Below are 15,578 nucleotides of genomic sequence, written 5' to 3'. Positions count from 1 at the left end.
CAATCACTACTCGGGGTGGTAAGCAAACCATTGACCCACCCATGCCGTCTAATGAGAAAAAGATGAGAAAGGATGATGATAAGATGGTAAAGGGTAGTGGTGAAGCAGAAGAGAGCACTGGAAAAGATGCAGAAGTCCCTATGAACGTAATTCCCATGCCGAGACCACCACCACCCTTCCCTCAGAGATTAGTGAAAAAGACTGAGGATGGTAAATATCGGCGTTTTATAACAATGCTGAAGCAGCTTTCTATCAATGTCCCTTTGGTAGAAGCTCTTGAACAAATGCCCGGTTATGCCAAGTTTATGAAAGATCTGGTTACAAAGAAAAGATCGGTCACTTTCGAGGATAATGATAGACTGCAGCATTGTAGTGCTATTGCTACAAGATCTCTCGTACAAAATAAAGAAGATCCAGGTGCGTTCACTATTCCTTGTACAGTTGGGTCATTACATTTTGCGAAAGCATTGTGTGATCTGGGGGCAAGCATAAATCTCATGCCCCTCTCGATTTACAAGAATCTGGGTTTGGGTGAACCAAAACACACTGCGATGCGGCTACTGATGGCTGATCGAACAGTGAAAAGGCCTATAGGGATACTCCATGATGTGCTAGTAAAAGTAGAGTCATTCATATTTCCGGCAGATTTTGTTATTCTTGATTGTGAAGTCGATTTTGAAGTGCCTATTATTCTTTAAGGTCATTCCTTGCTATAGGTAGAGCCTTAGTTGATATGGAAAAGGGGCAGATGAAATTTTTGTTGAACAATGAATAAGCGACCTTCAACATTTGTAGGATCATGAGGAAGAGTGGTGAGTTCCAATCGGTATCCGCCATATCCCACAAAGAAAAGATGAAGAAGGAGAATAAACGAAAAAGTGCAAAACGAGAGTTTATTGTTGGGGATTTGGTGCTTTTAGACAGTTTTGGGTTGCCTTGTCTTCAGGGCAAGCTCAAGTCCTAACGGACTGGCCCTTACTTGATTACCCAAGTATTCCCTCCTGGAGCACTTGAGTTAAAACCAAAGGAGGGAGTGCGGTTTAAGGTGAATAGAGAACGAATAAAACTCTATTTTGGGCATACTGCATCGGTGAATGAAGTGATAGAGGCATACCATCTTGATGAAGGCTATGTAATCAAGTGTTATCAGTAGTGCCGCGACGTTAAGTCAGGCGCTTGTTGGGAGTCAATCCAATACTTATAGTTTTTCTTTCTAGTAATGGCAGAATTTTCTACTAATGGGTTTTTAATTTGCAGGCACATCACCAAGAAATTCTGCAGAAAATTACTCTGCAGCAGTCACTGACGGATACAGCAACGGACCGTTGCGCCTGTGACGGACCGTCGCATTAATCTGTCGTGCCAGGTACGTCTTTCTGTTATTTTCAAACTAGGGCACACGCGACGGAACCAACGATGGATCGTCACGTATGAAACGGACCGTCGTCGAGGAACCGACGCGTCATTAATGAGGCGTACCCGACCCGACCTGGCTGGGGGTTTAAAAAAAAATTCAAGTCCTCATCTACTAGTCTCGGAGCTGCTGTTGTGGGTGTATTCTTGATCACCAAGTACCTATTCCCGCTTATTTTTCTCAAATTCTCAGGTATGAGTCTCTAATTTCTACTCATTCATATTGCATTTTTGTTTATCAATTAGTATTAGCCAAGTTCTTGTTCATTCTTTATAAAATTCTGTCTAACCTAGGTTAAAAATCTTCGCAATTGCCGTGTTTACAACCCTAGAAATAGGTGCTTTAGCATTGCTAGTTTACTAGGTATTTGGGTTAGACAAATGTAGGTTCACACACTGCCAATTCAATTTGGGTCATAGGGCATGAATGGGGCACCCCCAGTTCTGTCACTGATTTACAGAACGAGACCCCGATGACGGACTGTCGTACCCACGACGGACCGTTGTAGGGTCCGTACCAAAAGCCCTAACACCCCACTGCCCAATTTTATGCGTCCTCAAATGGACATATGCGACGGACCGTCGTCCACACGAAGGTCCGTCCTGCACAACCGTTCTGGTTGTCAGAGACCCTGTTCCTGAGGGTCTCTCAATTTTCTCCAAGTGTCCTCCAATGGACACATGCGACGGACCGTCATCTCTTCGACGGTCCGTCCTGCACAACCGTTCTGGTTGTCAGAGACCCTGTTCCTGAGGGTCTCTCAATTTTCTCCAAGTGTCCTCCAATGGACACATGCGACGGACCGTCGTCCACACGAAGGTCCGTCCTGCACAACCGTTCTGGTTGTCAGAGACCCTGTTCCTGAGGGTCTCTCAATTTTCTCCAAGTGTCCTCCAATGGACACATGCGACGGACCGTCGTCCACACGAAGGTCCGTCCTGCACAACCGTTCTGGTTGTCAGAGACCCTGTTCCTGAGGGTCTCTCAATTTTCTCCAAGTGTCCTCCAATGGACACATGCGACGGACCGTCGTCCACACGAAGGTCCGTCCTGCACAACCGTTCTGGTTGTCAGAGACCCTGTTCCTGAGGGTCTCTCAATTTTCTCCAAGTGTCCTCCAATGGACACATGCGACGGACCGTCGTCCACACGAAGGTCCGTCCTGCACAACCGTTCTGGTTGTCAGAGACCCTGTTCCTGAGGGTCTCTCAATTTTCTCCAAGTGTCCTCCAATGGACACATGCGACGGACCGTCGTCCACACGAAGGTCCGTCCTGCACAACCGTTCTGGTTGTCAGAGACCCTGTTCCTGAGGGTCTCTCAATTTTCTCCAAGTGTCCTCCAATGGACACATGCGACGGACCGTCGTCCACACGAAGGTCCGTCCTGCACAACCGTTCTGGTTGTCAGAGACCCTGTTCCTGAGGGTCTCTCAATTTTCTCCAAGTGTCCTCCAATGGACACATGCGACGGACCGTCGTCCACACGAAGGTCCGTCCTGCACAACCGTTCTGGTTGTCAGAGACCCTGTTCCTGAGGGTCTCTCAATTTTCTCCAAGTGTCCTCCAATGGACACATGCGACGGACCGTCGTCCACACGAAGGTCCGTCCTGCACAACCGTTCTGGTTGTCAGAGACCCTGTTCCTGAGGGTCTCTCAATTTTCTCCAAGTGTCCTCCAATGGACACATGCGACGGACCGTCGTCCACACGAAGGTCCGTCCTGCACAACCGTTCTGGTTGTCAGAGACCCTGTTCCTGAGGGTCTCTCAATTTTCTCCAAGTGTCCTCCAATGGACACATGCGACGGACCGTCGTCCACACGAAGGTCCGTCCTGCACAACCGTTCTGGTTGTCAGAGACCCTGTTCCTGAGGGTCTCTCAATTTTCTCCAAGTGTCCTCCAATGGACACATGCGACGGACCGTCGTCCACACGAAGGTCCGTCCTGCACAACCGTTCTGGTTGTCAGAGACCCTGTTCCTGAGGGTCTCTCAATTTTCTCCAAGTGTCCTCCAATGGACACATGCGACGGACCGTCGTCCACACGAAGGTCCGTCCTGCACAACCGTTCTGGTTGTCAGAGACCCTGTTCCTGAGGGTCTCTCAATTTTCTCCAAGTGTCCTCCAATGGACACATGCGACGGACCGTCGTCCACACGAAGGTCCGTCCTGCACAACCGTTCTGGTTGTCAGAGACCCTGTTCCTGAGGGTCTCTCAATTTTCTCCAAGTGTCCTCCAATGGACACATGCGACGGACCGTCGTCCACACGAAGGTCCGTCCTGCACAACCGTTCTGGTTGTCAGAGACCCTGTTCCTGAGGGTCTCTCAATTTTCTCCAAGTGTCCTCCAATGGACACATGCGACGGACCGTCGTCCACACGAAGGTCCGTCCTGCACAACCGTTCTGGTTGTCAGAGACCCTGTTCCTGAGGGTCTCTCAATTTTCTCCAAGTGTCCTCCAATGGACACATGCGACGGACCGTCGTCCACACGAAGGTCCGTCCTGCACAACCGTTCTGGTTGTCAGAGACCCTGTTCCTGAGGGTCTCTCAATTTTCTCCAAGTGTCCTCCAATGGACACATGCGACGGACCGTCATCTCTTCGACGGTCCGTCCTGCACAACCGTTCTGGTTGTCAGAGACCCTTTTCCTAAGGGTCTCTCTCTCTTTTTCTAAGTATTCTCAAACGGACAACTACGACAGATCGTCATACCTTCAACGATCCGTCCTGCAATGACGTCATGACGGTCAGAGACCCTCTCTTAGGGGTTCCACATTTCTCTCAAGTTTCCTCTGATTGACACCTTGGACGGACCGTCGTACCTGTGACGGTCCGTCCTGCATGACCGTTTCAATGGTCAGAGACCCCTCTCCTAGGGGTCTCCACATTTTTTTAAGTGTCCTCTGACGGACAACCACAACGAACCGTCGTATCTGTGACGGTCCGTCCTGCACATACCGCCATACTTGTCAGAGACTCTCCTTCAAGGTTCTCCATATAAACATAGTCTAAGTAAGGCACGACGGACCCCATGACGGTCCGTCATACTCGCGACGAGCCGTCACCTGGTCCGTTGTGCTACACTGTTACTATCGCAATGTCATTTTATTTTAATTTTTTTGTGTGGTTTTGCTTGTCTTGTTTGCTCCTTCTAGTACTAATATTGATCCTTTACAGATAAGATCTACTATGGCACCTAAACAAGATCGAGTCTATGCACGCGGTCGATCGAAGTCTGTCGCCCCCTCTGCCCGCCTTGTTATTGGCTCTGATTATGAGCGTGACCCCGAGTACATGCCCCTAGGCACTTCCACCCCTTCCCGTGCTGCACGTGCTGCCAGAGCCACACCCAAAAAGGTGGCGTCCGGCGTAGTCACTGCCTCCCAGTCTGATGAGGAGCGCACACTGACCGGCACACCTTCTGGGTCAGCCACCAATGAAGAAAGAGCGTCTGGCTCCTTAGGAGTTTCGTGGTCGGGGGAGGCCTCCGGATCTGCTGAGGTTCCCGCACCCGCCACCGCTGCAGTGTCGGCCTCGTCTGATGAGGCTGACAGTTCGGAATCTACACCCGCTTCACCATCTCGTGCTCTCACCCCGGTCACCGATCAGCCTGACCGGTGGTGTGTCGACGGGCAGTTTCAAGTCTTCTCCGATGCAAAAGTCCTGAATGACAAAGGAGTTATGACTCGGACACTCACATTGGAGCGGAGGGTCCTTACAGGGAGTCTCCCGACGATGCCTGAGATCCACAATCTCTTCACCAGACATCGACTGGAATGGACAGCACGTCCGTTGGGACGTTATAGTGAAGAGTTGGTCCGAGAGTTCTATGCATCCTACTTAGCGACTCTCCGATCACAGATTGATAGGCGGGCTGCCCCCTCATAATAGGCCCCACTGGAGCAGGTCCGAGTACGGGGCATTCAGGTCGATATCTCCCTGCCTGCCATCCGCCGGTTTCTATACGGAGAGGGTGTTGATTCTACTCGGACCCCTCTCACTGTCGAGTTTGACTACCGATGGCAGCTTGTTAAAGATGGCCAATTCCTGTGCGAGCCATCGCTGAGAGAGACCACCAAGAGGTGGATGGCCCTGCACTTGTCAGTTGTTGGAGAGGGTGCCGACTGGGTGACCGAGCCGAAGGGGGCCATCAAGAAGGCCAACCTGACTTTCACGGCGAAGTTTTTGTGGTTGATTTTCCGCCACTGCCTTTCCCCCACAGCCGCTGATAATATCGTTACATGTGATCGAGCAGTATTGATGGCGGGTATGATAGCCGGGTTCGAGGTGGATTTTGCGTGGCTTCTACAGGCAGTCATGCACGAGAGGGCTTTTAAGGTCACAACTACTTAACCTTTCCCGTGCATGATCTTTTCTCTCTGCAGGTCCGCAGGTGTGCCTATACGGCACGTTGATCAGCTCAAGACTCCTCTGGGCACTGTTGATGTCGGCCTCATCAGAGATGAGGCCAATGAGTTGGCTCCACGCAGAGGGCCCAGTCCAGAGCTTCCCTCACTTGCTGACGATCTGGTTGATACGGTAGCCTAAGCCCGCACGGCTACGCAGGCAGCGTCCACTGACACTACCCCGGTCGAGTCTATCTCGGGCAGTAGCACTGCCCCGGGCTCCTCTCGTACAACCCCTTTACCCGCTCTGGTCCCGCTTGCTAAGGTCCAAAAATTAGAGGCGCAAATGGCTACATTTCTGCATCATATCCAGCCGTGGATGCAGAGGTCTATTACCGAGGCAGAAGAGCGCTTGGAGCGGAAAATGGTTCAGCATACAGAGCAGAAGATCGCTGAGGTTCACCAGCGCTTGAACGCTTTATAGTTGCGGGTGCTAGCCCGGCCAGCTCCTCCAGTGGATGTGTCGACCCTTCAGGCTGCGGTCGACAGTCTTCGAGCAGATATTGATACGATCTTAGAGGCAAGGGTGACTGAGTCTGAGGCCCCTTCTGGAGAGCCTGCTGAAGACACAATGCTGGCGGCCCTATTCGCCACTTCAGACATTCCACCACCTCCCCCTCGAGAGCATGCCAAGAGGCGTAGGGGTCGAGAGGAGGATGAGGCGCGAGCACGGAAGAAGGAGCGTCGTGAGATGGAGGCTGCGAGGAGTGCCTCGCTTGCTGAGGAGGAGGCGCGCCAGATGAGAGCAGGAGAGTTAGCGGCTGGGGCGTCTAGCTCCCGAACTGTGGAGATAGCAAGAGGCACTGCTGATAGTGTTGTTGTTGCTGAGGACACCACTGAGGGTGTCCAGATTACAGAGGTAGTGGGTTCCGGGGAACCGGACCCACCAGCATGCTGATCTTTGGCGCTTTGCGCCCCAGGTTTGCTTCACCTACCACTCTAGTATTTAAATTTTTAATGCATTGAGGACAATTGCATGTCTTTTTGTTGGGGGTGGGGTAAATGGAAAGTGAGTGCTAGGGTGAAGTCTGAGTAGCCAAATTCACTATCCTCTTTTGGGGTTTTCTTGCCTGTGTTCTTTTTCCCCGAAATACTCATTACTTTTTCCGTTGAACCGGCATGTCTATATCTTGTGTACATAGTTTAATTATGGATCATGATGGCTAAAATGATATCCTGATAAAATGGAAAATGATGCATGACTAGTCATAGTAATTAATAAATGTGTGGCTCTAAGCATGACATAGAGGTACACCACTGCATGACCCTAAGTCTAAAATTCGAACTAGGAGTCTTATTATCTGGTAGAGTGATGAGATGTCAAGTGAGTGTGAGGAAGATTTGAATAGTCCACTATTTGTACTGAGCTAGAACTTGTCTGGTTAGTCCTGCTAAAAGTAAGCTGTAATAGACAATAGGAAAGGATCATAGGCCATTATTAAATATAGACCATTTTTAGCCTAATTTAAAGAAAACCAAATGAAATTTATCCTTCTTTGATACAAATGATTTGAGCTTAAATTAGACCTTTCTTTCTCACCCCAACTGATCTTTTTTGGGAATAATATGTTGGCCTTGGTCCCTCCTTGGACATGTGCACCTCAGCTTATGCCAAAAGCATAAGTTTAGGGTGGCTAACGTAGTAAACAACCTCTTTATGTCCCTCACCCAACTTTGGGTATTGTGTACTTTGACTCATGGCAAATCCATGAGTTGAGGGTGGCTATTATGAGGAATACTCTGGAAAGTGGGGTTGAAAGAACAAAAGAGAGAGAAAGTACAAAAGTAAAGTGACTCAAAATTAGTTGAAAGAAAAGTAAAGAAAAAGAAAAATATACAAGAAGTTCAAGCAAGAAAAGAAGAAAGTCACTTACACAAATGAAGAAAGAAGAGAAAATAGCAAGGTGAAAGAATATGAGAAACTGGGCGAGATAAAATGATAGAAAATGGTATGTTTAGCCGATATGTCAAGGAGGGCAAAAAGTCACTAAAGTATACCTAAATATACCCTACCTGACCCTGAGCCTATGTTACAAGCTAAGAAAGTCCTATCGTGATCCTAAGGGTTGTATAGCGAACTTAAAGGAGTGAAAATAAGGGCAAGCTTATGGCAATAGGTATGAATGAGTGTGAATTTGTTCTGAGAGTGAGTGTTTAAAAGTAATCCTTATACTCAAACTGAAATCATTGTGTGAAAAATGAGGATTTTGTTTTAAAGTGAGGACACTAGTTGCATTACCAGAAATATTAGCAACTCGGTGAGAGATTGAAAAGGATAGGTGTTAGTGCATGGTGAGTCTGTGTCATGGTCTGATTCCACATAATTCAAGCCTAATAGTGATAGCATGCATAAGTATGATGAGATTAATCGGGATTGATAAACAAATGATTGCAAAGGATAAAACATGGATACTATTGTACAAAGATTGTGTATTGAGTCATAGTGCGTCGCTTGAGGACAAACAACGAATTTAAGTTGAGGGTGTTGATATACCGTGGTTTCACGGTATTATTAATACTTTTTCCTTAAGTTTAGTGTGTCCAAAAGCCTTTTTGTGCTAATTTTTATATAAGTTTCTCTTTATTTGCAGGAAATCTCTCCAAAGATGAAAGCGGAGGTTTTTGAGCGAAGAAATGCAGAAGAGACCACCTACGGATCTTGTGACAGTTCGTCATGCCTGTTACGGTCCATAGTTGGCAGCGTAGTGCAGCTGCTGAAGGAAGATGGGGAAGTCTGACCAAGTGTGGGGTTACGGAAAGCGTGACGGACCGTCGTATCCATGACGGTCCGTCCTGCAGGTTCGTCATGAAGATCAGAGAAGTAGCCCCAGTACCCATATTCCAAGATTTCAAGTGTTTTGGAACGGAGACCCTCGACGGACCGTTGTGCCTGTGACGATCCGTCATACTTGCCGTCGAGGGTAATGAAGAGAGCAGCAGAAGAAATTGCACAAGTATGGGACGACGGAGTCCATGACGGTCCATCGTGACCACGACGATCCATCGCGATGTCCGTCAACCCAGCCGCGTTTTGACAGATTTCCAGCAAATAGAGTCCTTGTTTAGTTAGGTTTTTCTTTTCTATAAATAGTTCGAAAAACCTCGTTTTTTTTAGGTTAGACTCTGGACCATTGTTAGACGCTGGATTATTAGTTAGACTCTGGATTATTTGGTTAGGCCTTTGATTATCATTAGTGTTTTTGTGAGATTCTTGATTACTTTGAGATTCTTGTAAGTAACTGTTTGTGATTTTTGTTGATTAATCAAGCGAAATTTCGGATTTTACTCTTTCTCATTGAAGTAAGAACATGAATTCTTATATCATATATTTGAATATTGTGATTATGACTATGGGTAACTAAACTCCATAACTAGAGTTGTGGGAACCATAGGCAAATAATGAGGTAAAATCTAACTAAAATAACAATTCCAGAATAGTGTCTTGCATGTATTGATAATTCTTTCGCATAGAAGTCTTTTTAACGGATGGCCAACGTTAGAACGCGCCTTAATGCTACTTGCCGGACCAAGGAGCTAGATAATAGGAAAAGAATTATCAACATAGATTTAGTGTACACTATCTAATAGGCTAGTATTGATTGGTACGAGGTAATAACTTAGTCAAATATCGAATACGATGCTTAATATGAGGTAAAGATAAGGGTTAGGAAAGCAACACACGTAGCCGGACCAAGGTGCGGAGTGAGATTTTCTAGATGCCGGACCAAGGATTTAGAAATACATAACTTATCACTTTGCATGCAAGATACTAGGAAAGAATTGTTATAGTTAGAATTATCAAGTTATGAACCTGTGGGGAACACGTAAACCCTAGTTACTTTGATTAATTGATTAAAATCCAACTTTCAAAACTGTTAAGTGTCTCTTTCAATTTCGTTAGTTATTTTTACTCATTAGGAAATACAAACCCCCCTTTTTATGTTTTTACTTTCTAAGGAAGTCATCAACCGAACAATAGTAATAACAAGTTGAAGTTAAGTCTAGACTATTTTCTTCGTGGGAACGANTCTAGTTATTTTCATTTTCATAGAAATAGAAACCCCCCTTTTATTGTTTTTGCTTTCCAAGGAAGTAATTGACTGAACAATAGTACTAATAGATTGAAGTTAAGTCTAAACTATTTTCCTCGTGGGAACGATCCCAACCTCACTAGTTGGGTTATTTACTTGACACGACCGCTTTACTTCATATTTGAGAAGCAAGTTTGAGCGTATCAAATTTAGGCGCCGCTGCCGGGGAAATTAGCGTTTAGACTAACTTAAGCTTATTACTATAGTTTAGTTGATATTTTCTTGATTTTACTTTCTTTTATTGTTTTTGATTCGTGCAGAACCACCCTCCTTGTATGCCAAATACACGGAGAGGAAGAGAACCGCTGTTTCCCTACGATCACGAGTTAGAGCGTACACTGCGCAATATGAATCGTAATTTGGGAATAAATGATGAGGATCGGAACCAGAACATCCCAGCTCCGGTTGATGTTCATGGTCAGATGTTACGCGATGCTCCGGGTGAACATCAACAGAGGGGACAAAATCCCGTTCCACGGCCCCAAGCATACTACAGAGGCTATGATGACATAGCNAGGTGAACACCAACAGAGGGGACCAAATCCCGTTCCACGGCCCCAAGCATACTACAGAGGCTATGACAACATAGAAGACTCTGATGGGCCACTTGTCTTGCCTCCTCTGCCACCAGGCCACACCTTCGTGGTAACTAGTAGCCTAATGCAAATGATCACTCCTAGAGGTTTGTTTTCAGGGCTACCTTCTGAGGATCCACATGCCCATATAGCTAAGGTAAGTGCAGTGTGTAAAAGTTGTGTAGGGAGGCCTGACTTGGACTTGGATGTAATAGGGCTTAGAGTGTTTCCTCTCCCACTGACGGGAGAGGCTGCTATATGGTTCATTGAGCTCCCTTACAACTCAATTTTCACTTGGAACAAACTAAGGGATGTTTTCTTAGCACGCTACTATCCGGTCTCTTAGAAACTAAACCACAAAGACAAAGTGAACAACTTTGTGGCACTACCAGAAGAGTCAGTTAGTAATTCTTGGGATAGATTCACCTCGTTCTTGAGAAGCGTCCCAAATCACCGGATAGATGTTGAGTCACTGAAGGAATACTTCTATCGGGGACAGGATGATAATAATAAAGCGGTGTTGGACACTATAGCAGGTGGATCTTATGGGGAGTGTCCTTATGCTGAGATTGCTGAAAAATTAGAGAAAATCTCCTAGAATAATAAAGCTTGGAGTACTAGGAAGTCAGGTACCGGGATAAATACCTTCGCAATACAGTCCACTCACAACCCAGCCACAGATGAGATTCGTGAAGAAATGGCTCAGATGAGAACTGAGCTTGGGTTGGTACTAAAACATATCACTGGGGGTGCAGAAAAGATAAATGCAGTTAACTACTTGCCTAAACCACGACCTTCTAATGATGAATTCTATTATGTGGAGGACTCCTATGCAGTAAATGAGCAGACGGGGGGTTTCTGACCGAGCGCCCAAGGCTCAAATCAGGATAATTGGCGCCAAGGTCAAGGGAACCAAGGTCAGATCTATGGTAACGACAACCGTGAGGGTCATTATGTCCGAGATGGAAACTACAACCGCGCCAAAAACTTCAACAGGGGTAACTACGGTAACAGAAATGATAGGAATGGGCCCTATGTCCCTCCTCAAAATCGTGAAGTTACTCCTAGGGATGGTGGAGATAGTATGGCGCGAGTTGAGGATATGTTGCACAAAATGATGAGGAGGTTCGATGCTAGTGATGAGCACATTAAAGAGTTAAGGTGTGATTTAGCAGGTATTGGGCAAAAAGTCGATACACATGCAATATCGATTAAGCAGATCGAGTTGAAAATGGCCCATTTATCTGCGACAGTAAACACACGGCAACCGGGCACTCTTCTTAGCAACACTGTCCAAAATCCGAAAAATGATGTGCACTGTATGGCAATCACTACTCGGGGTGGTAAGCAAACCATTGACCCACCCATGCCGTCTAATGAGAAAAAGATGAGAAAGGATGATGATAAGGTGGTAAAGGGTAGTGGTGAAGCAGAAGAGAGCACTGGAAAAGATGCAGAAGTCCCTATGAACGTAATTCCCATGCCGAGACCACCACCACCCTTCCCTCAGAGATTAGTGAAAAAGACCGAGGATGGTAAATATCGGCGTTTTATAACAATGCTGAAGCAGATTTCTATCAATGTCCCTTTGGTAGAAGCTCTTGAACAAATGCCCTGTTATGCCAAGTTTATGAAAGATCTGGTTACAAAGAAAAGATCGGTTACTTTCGAGGATGATGATAGGCTGCAGCATTGTAGTGCTATTGCTACAAGATCCCTCGTACAAAAGAAAGAAGATCCAGGTGCGTTCACTATTCCTTGTACAGTCGGGTCATTACATTTTGCGAAAGCATTGTGTGATCTAGGGTCAAGCATAAATCTCATGCCCTTCTCGATTTACAAGAAGTTGGGTTTGGGTGACTTAAAACCCACTGCGATACGGCTACTGATGGCTGATCGATATGTTAAAATGCCTATAGGGATACTCCTTGATGTGCTAGTAAAAGTGGAGTCATTCATATTTCCGGCTGATTTTGTTATTCTAGATTGTGAAGTCGATTTTGAAGTGCCTATTATTCTTGGGAGGTCATTCCTTGCTACAGGTAGAGCCTTAGTTGATATGGAAAAGGGGCAGATGAAATTTCGTTTGAACAATGAAGAAGCGACCTTCAACATTTGTAGGACCATGAGGCAGAGTGGTGAGCTCCAATCGGTATCCGCCATATCCCACAAAGAAAATATGAAGAAGGAGAATGAACAAAAAAGTGCAAAACAAGAGTTTATGGTTGGGGATTTGGTGCTTTTAGACAGTTTTGGGTTGCCTTGTCATCCAGGCAAGCTCAAGTCCAAACGGACTTGCCCTTACTTGATTACCCAAGTATTCCCTCCTGGAGCAGTTGAGTTAAAAACCAAGGAGGGAGTGCGGTATAAGGTGAATAGAGAACGAATAAAACTCTGTTTTGGGCATACTGCATCGGTGAATGAAGTGATAGAGGCATACCATCTTGATGAAGGCTGAGTAATCAAGTGTTATCAGTCGTCCGCGACGTTAAATCAGGCATTTGTTGGGAGGCAACCTAATACTTATATTTTTTTTCTTTCTAGTAATGGTAGCATTTTCTAATAATGGGTTTTTAATTTGCAGGCACATCACCAGGAAATTCTGCAGAAAATTACTCTGCAGCAGTAACTGACGGATACAACGACGGACCGTTGCGCCTGTGACGGACCGTCGCATTAATCTCTCGTGCCAGGTACGTCTTTTTGTTATTTTCAAACTAGGGCACACGCGACGGAACCAACGACGGATCATCACGTATGAGACGGACCGTCGTCGAGGAATCGTCGCGTCATTAATGAGGCGTACCCGACCCGACCCGAACCGGCTGGGGGTTTTAAAAAAAAATTAAACATTTAAAACCCCCAACCCCTCATTTCACCCCATTCCTTCACTCTTCATCCTATTTCCCTCCCTTTTCAACTTACAAAATCATCTCCCTCTTCAATCATTTTCCCCAAACTCTCCAAAATCCTACAAGTCCTCATCTACTAGTCTCGGAGCTGCTGCTGTGGGTGTATTCTTGATCACCAAGTACCTATTCCCGCTTATTTTTCTCAAATTCTAAGGTATGTGTCTCTAATTTCTACTCATTCATATTGCATTTTTGTTTATCAATTAGTATTATCCAAGTTCTTGTTCATTCTTTATAAAATTCTGTCTAACCTAGGTTAAAAATCATCGCAATTGCCGTGTTTACAACCCTAGAAATAGGTGCTTTAGCATTGCTAGTTTACTAGGTATTTGGGTTAGACAAATGTAGGTTCAAACACTGCCAATTCAATTTGGGTCATAGGGCATGAATGGGGCACCCCCAGTTCTGTCACTGATTTACAGAACGAGACCCCAATGAGGGACCGTCGTACCCACGGCGGACTGTCGTAGGGTCCGTTCCAAAATCCCTAACACCCCACTGCCCAATTTAATGCGTCCTCAAACGGACATATGCGACGGACCGTCTTCCACACGAAGGTCCGTCCTGCACAACCGTTCTGGTTGTCAGAGACCCTGTTCCTGAGGGTCTGTCAATTTCTCCAAGTGTCCTCCAACGGACACGTGCGACGGACCATCATCTCTTCGACGGTCCGTCCTGCACAACCGTTCTGGTTGTCAGAGACCCTTTTCCTAAGGGTCTCTCTCTCTATTTTTCTAAGTATTCTCAAACGGACAACTACGACGGATCGTCATACCTTCAACGATCCTTCCTGCATGACCGTCATGATGGTCAGAGACCCCTCTCTTAGGGGTCTCCACATTTCTCTCAAGTGTCCTCTGACGTACACCTACGACGGACCGTCGTACCCGTGACGTTCCATCCTGCATGACCGTTTCAATGGTCAGAGACCCCTTTCCTAGGGGTCTCCACATTTTTTAAGTGTCCTCTAACGGACACCCACAACGGACCGTCGTATCTGTGAAGGTCCGTCCTGCACATACCGTCATACTTATTCGAGACTCTCCTTCAGGGTTATCCATATAAACATAGTCTAAGTAAAAAACGACGGACCCCATGACGGTCCGTCATACTCACGACGAGCCGTCACCTGGTCCGCTGTGTTTCCCTGTTAATATCGCAATGTTTTTTTAGTTTAATTTTTTTGTGTGGTTTTTCTTGTCTTGTTTGCTCCTTCTAGTACTAATATTGATCCTTTACAGGTACGATCTACTATGGCACCTAAACAAGATCGAGTCTATGCACGCGGGCAATCGAAGTCTGTTGCCCCGTCTGCCCGCCTAGTCATTGGCTGTGATGATGAGCGTGACCCCGAGTACGTGCCCCCAGGCACTTCCACCCCTTCCCGTGCTGCACGTGCTTCCAGAGCCACACCCAAAAAGGTGGCGTCCGGCGTAGTCACTGCCTCCCTGTCTGATGAGGAGCGCACACTGACCGGCACACCTTTTGGGTCAGCCACCAATGAAGAAGTAGCGTCTGGCTCCTTAGGAATTTTGTGGTCGGAGGAGGCCTCCGGCTCTGCGAGGTCCCCGCACCCGCCACCGCTACAGCGTCAACCTCGTCTGATGAGGCAGACAGTTCGGAATCCACACCCGCTTCACCAGCTCGTGCTCTCACCCCGGTCACCGATCAGCCCAACCGGTGGTGTGTCGACGGGCAGTTTCAAGACTACTCCGACGCAAAAGTCCTGAATGACAAAGGAGTTATGAATCGGACACTCACATTGGAGCGGCGGGTAATTACAGGAAGTCTCCCGACGATGCCTGAGATCCACAATCTCTTCACCAGACATCGACTGGAGTGGACAGCACGTCCGTTGGGACGTTTTAGGGAAGAGCTGGTCCGAGAGTTCTATGCATCCTACGTAGCGACTCTCCGCTCAAAGATTGATAGGCGGGCTGCCCCCCCCAAAAAGGCCCCACTGGAGCAGCTCCGAGTACGGGGCGTTCAGGTCGATATCTCCATGCCTGCCATCCGCGGGTTTGTATACGGCGAGGGTGTTAATGCTACTCGGACCCCTCTCACTGCCGAATTTGACTACCGATGGCAGCTTGTTAAAGATGGCCAATTCCTGCGCGAGCCATCGCTGAGAGAGACCACCAAGAGGTGGATGGACCTGCACTTGTCAGTTGATGGA

The sequence above is a fragment of the Solanum pennellii genome, chromosome 2 (assembly GCF_001406875.1).
Source record: "Solanum pennellii chromosome 2, SPENNV200".
NCBI classification, from domain to species: domain Eukaryota; kingdom Viridiplantae; phylum Streptophyta; class Magnoliopsida; order Solanales; family Solanaceae; genus Solanum; species Solanum pennellii.
Note: the sequence above shows the minus strand (reverse complement) of the source record.